Genomic DNA, 5,169 nt, shown 5'->3' on the forward strand with positions numbered 1-5,169 from the left:
TGTATCACCTAGAAAATCATTATGTTACTGTTATTACAGGACAGTGGGGCTACAACTCATATTTAATGTGACGTAATGAGTCTAGTAGTAACCAAACTCAAAAATCAAATCTAGTACATTTAATCAGTTGTAGCTACTGTGGAGGAAATAAAAGAAAGGAGTGGCAAGTGAGACCTAAGCCAAAACAGTCAAATTGTTTAAAGGGAAGCAAAGAAGTAAAACTGCTCAGCTAATGGCAACCAGCTACTAAGACTTGCAAGGTGCCTGAGTATTTCCTAACAAATAGTCCGTTATGAAAAGCTTTTTGTTCCTTCAGAAGATTTTATTTACTTTTATTTTAGTCCCAGGTTTTGGCACTTTTCGGGCATTCTCTAATCCATGAGACTTCAGGGTAGGCAAGTTAAAGAACAGCCTTCTTCTCCCAAAGGAAACCCAGCCGCAGCCTCTCTGTTGTTAATTACTTGGGGTTGTTTTTTAAGAAGGGATTGTTTAAGGGATAATTCTTGGCTTCCTAAACAGCCCCAAACAGTGGGAGCAGAGTCTGGCTGGTGTCAGGTGCCAATTAAGGAAAGAATCAGACCCAGGACTGGGAAACTTTCTGGGAACAATCAATCTTGCCTTCCAGAAGCATCAGACGTGGTTGTCTCTGTAAGTCCAGACATTGATCTATGAGGAACAGATCACATAGGACTCCATTTGGGGGATAAAATTCTAACTCAGACACCCAAACAATTTCTTGAAAACTATTATTTTGTAGATCTTGTAGAAAAAAAGAGAGAGATGGGGAAGGTTTCTCTGAGCGGTAGAAGTAGTACAAACATGCTGTCATGGATGGTTTAGACTTCTGTAACAAGATACCAAAGACCAGTTAACTCATAAACAACAGAAAATTATTTCTCATGGCTCTGAAGGCTGGAAAGTTCTAGACCAAGGTGCAGTAGAGTTGGTTGTCTGGTCCTCCGTGTGTCCTGATGTGGTAGAAGTGCTGAGGGCCCCCTCCGGAGTCTCCTTTAAAGGGCAGTAGCAGAATTCATAGGACTCCCTCTTCATGTTTGACCAACACTTCCCAAAATATCACTAATACCACATGGAGGGTTCAGTTAACATATGAATTGGGCCAAGCAGGGGTGAGAGAGCACAATGAAGACAGTCACCATAGCTTTAAGTCTTAATCATCATCTGTAATGATTAAATGACAACCTGACAGAGATTCTCTTTACAGATCTCTTTAATCTTTCTGATTATGTCAAGGAGAAATTTCCATTTGGTGTTAACCTTAAAGAAGACTCTAATCATAACTGATTTCCTTTCTAAGAAACAGTGGACCACCAGCTCAGGTAAGAGATAATAACTCAAAGTTTAAATGCTTTACTCAGTGTTGTATTGTCTGCAGACAGCAATATTTAAATTTGCTTAGTGTTTTATTGTTTGTTGTATTTATTGTTATAGATTAATACTGTTATTAACTTACATACATGTGATAGAAAGTTCGTCTTCAAAATACTTTCAAACATTTTAGTAGATTTAAAGTACATCATAGTACAGGTATAGTACAGGGTGAGGCAATGTTAAGTAAAGAAATATTTGTTTAAGTAAACAAATAATTCGGACTTGGGAGATCAATCTGTGTAAGGAACGGAACATCTAACCATCATCCTTCTAATTGTAAGAATGAAATGGGAAAGCTAAATTAATGAGTTGCAATGAGACGAGAAGAAACTGAAAGTCGTTCCATTTAAAATACTGAAGAAATAGAATGAAACTAAATGCAATGAACACGAGGATACAGAAACAAGAGCTTTATCTTGTGTGATTGCTGTTCTTAATGCACTGTGTTATTTCTCTTCTCTTTTTTGCCCTATGGTTAATCTCATATTGTTACTGTATCTGACTTTGTTACCTGGTATATTGTATATACATTTATTTGTTTATTTGAAATAGGAAAGGGAAGGGGGAAAACAAGATGCTCGGGAAGGGGTAGGGGAGGGAAATGGGGACAAAAACATAAGAAAATGTGTGAGAAGTAATGCATCTACTACCTGATAAATGTAACTGTAATCCCTCTATACATTGTCTGGGCAATAAAAAAGAAAAGAAAAATACATAAAATGGCAAAAATAAAAATAAAATACTGAAGAAATATAAACTTAAGCATGTATGCTTACAATGTATTGATTTAAAATAGAGAAAGCAAAATGTTTACCTAAACCTCATGTTAACTTCATTACAACTTTTCTTTTTTTTTTAACCTCAAGGTTTTATTGTCTTCATACAAAAGATGGAACTTAGACATCACGGTGGTACTGTCTTCATAATAAAAGTTGCAACTTAGAACTGGATCACCTGCCCCTTTCTCTTTTTATCTCCACCCAGTTCAAAATGTTTGCATCTCTTAATAGCTAGCATTCTCTTAGATCTGCAGTTGGGCTCAACACAGTCAAGTCTCAGTAAAATCTTCTTTGTGGTCTTAGCTTTTTTTCTGGAAAATTGGCTTAGTCTGACTACCATAGCCACTCTGTTTTCTGTCATAAAGACGTTTTCCCTGGGCATAAAGAGAATCCTTGCCCTTCTTGTACTGTGTTACTTTGTGAGGCTGGTGCTTGCCACACTTCTTACAGAAAGTCTGGAGGGTTTTGGGAACGTTAACCATGATGGCATGAAGCCTGCAGCAGCGCCAAAAGCAAGAGCTAGACCTTTTCCTTTTCATTTAATTAGCTGTCTCAATATACCCCTTGTCCAGTTAAGCATCATGTTAACCACTTCCCAGAATGTAGGGCATTTTTCTTCCTAACAGCTGAGACTTCTAGTATAGAAAGAACACTGTGCAAACAATGTCATTTGACAGTTGTAAAAAATAAGCTTTTAGGACTAAGTTGTTGACTCAAAGACAAGGTACAGATTATCCTCCGACATCCCTGGGGTTTCCTTAAGTGCCTATGATGGTTAATCTTATATATCCATTTGATTGAGCCACATGTTGTCCAGATATGTGTTCAAACATTACTTCGGATGTGTCTGTGAAAGTGTTTCTTGGTTCAAATGAACGTTTAGATTGGTGCAGTTTATATTAGGTCAGCTGATGACCTAAACAGGACAAAAAGATTATTCTTTCCTTGGATAAGAAAATTCTTCATCATTCCACCTTTGGATTAAATCTACAATATCAGATCTTCCTGCCAGATGATTTTCAAACTGGAACATAAGTTCTCCCTAGATTTGCTGCTGGTTTGCTCACTCTTCAACTGGCCTTGCTAGCTCCCTAGTCAATATCAGTGAGAAAAAAGTGGTTCAAATGATGCTTAAATGGACAGTGGGCACACTGAAACAGCTAAGTAAATGAAAAACTAAAGTTATAATCAGCAGTACTAATCAGAGGGTTAGAATTTTACAGCAATAAAAGTACTATTCCACCTATCAAATGGGCAGATCCATTGGTGTGTGAGGAAGGTATAGGGTAGCAGGCAGTTATGGGTTGCTCCTGAGAATGTAAATTTGACCAGCACTTTTGCAGAGCCACTTGGAAATAAATCTCAAAACTTTTAAAGATGTGGCTCAACATAAAAAAAAAAATTGGGACCAGGAGTTTGGCCTAGTGATAGAGTGCTTGCCTAGCATGCACCAAGACCCGAGTTCGAGTCCTTGGTACCACATATATAGAAAAAAGCCAGAAGTGGTGCTAAGGCTCAAGTGGTAGAGCTCTAGCCTTGAGAAAGCCCAAGGACAGTGCTCAGGCCATGAGCTCAAGCCCAGGACTGGCAAAAAAAATTGTAGTCAATTATCCCAAGAATATAGAAAAATACAAAAATACCTTTTAATGTACAAGAATATCCATGTGAATGCTCTTTCTAATGGTATGAAACTAAAAACAACCTAAATACTCTACAATAAGGAACAATTAAATATATTATAGCTCATTATTATAATGAAATAAAATACAACAACATATCCTGGCCCTATCCCAGCCCCACCCAGGACCTCCAGTAAGATAAGATATCCCAGGCCACCAGCATTGTATTGTGATTCATCAACACTTCATTTACTCTTTTCCATTCTTTTTTCTGTTTCCCGAAGACATGCCTACCCAGCACACAGAAATGGGCCTCAGCAACCAAAGTAAATCATCTGAGCCAGGCTCTGGAGACTCACACCTGTAATTCTACCTACTCAGGAGGCCAAGATCTGAGGATCACTGCCCAAAGCCAGCCCAGGAGGAAAGTCCATGAGACTTTTATCTTCAGTTAACCACCAGAAAACCAGCAATGGAGCTGTGGTTCAAAGTAGCAGAGTGCAAGCCTTGAGTGAAAAAATTCAGGGACCGTACCCAGGCTCTGAGTTCAAGCTCCAAGACAAAAAAAGAAAGCAAATCATCTGGCAAAGAGATAAAGCATCAACAGTTGGCAGTAGGACAGCACTGACTGGACAGGATGAGATCACGCACACAGAACAGAGCACCGCAAACTACTTCCATGGTAACCCTTACCTTCCCTCATTGCAGGTGCCACCGCAGCCTCCGCAGCAACTTCACAGTCAGTTTATAGCAGCCTAGTTCACTTCCTCCTGACGCAGTCAATAAATCTGAATCAAGGGACTAAGGGACAGATTATTAACAACAAGCCAGCGTATTGTTTGATTGTAGGCTCTCACCTTTCAATGACCATTTTGTCCCTTACCTTAATGAAGACACTCTCATAAGAGTCTTCAAGGGAAGAGGTCTCAGACAAGTGGATGCCTCAGTTAACCAATATTTTTTTTTTGCCAGTCCTGGGCTTGAGCTCTGGGCCTGAGCATTGTCTTTGGATTTTCTCAAGGCTAGAACTCTACCACTTGAGCCTCAGCACCACTTCTGGCTTTTTTTTCTAAGTATGTGGTACCAAGGAATTGAACCTGGGTCTTCGTGCATGCTAGGCAAGCACTCTGCCACTAGGCCAAAGTCCCAACTCTAACCAATATTTTTTAAAAAATATATCCTGATGATGATGTAAAAATCAATGTTAATAAATACTTCAAAATAAATACATATATATATATCCTTCTAGAGTGAAGACAATATGCATGTAACTTACTCTGAATGCTGTGTGTGTGTGTGTGTGTGTGTGTGTGTGTGCCAGTACTGGGGTTTGAACTTATGGGTCTAAGCACTGTCCCTTAGCTTTTTCCCTTAAGTCTGGC

The 5,169-nt window shown here is 39.0% G+C and overlaps 1 pseudogene; it reads right to left on the reverse strand.

Moving 5' to 3' along the window:
* Nucleotides 1-2,285: 2,285 nt before the first annotated feature.
* LOC150059013 (large ribosomal subunit protein eL42-like) lies at nucleotides 2,286-2,650 on the reverse strand (annotated as a pseudogene).
* Nucleotides 2,651-5,169: the final 2,519 nt, after the last annotated feature.

This window comes from Megascapheus bottae, chromosome 9 (assembly GCF_031878675.1).
Source record: "Megascapheus bottae isolate mThoBot1 chromosome 9, mThoBot2.hap1, whole genome shotgun sequence".
NCBI classification, from domain to species: Eukaryota; Metazoa; Chordata; class Mammalia; order Rodentia; family Geomyidae; genus Megascapheus; species Megascapheus bottae.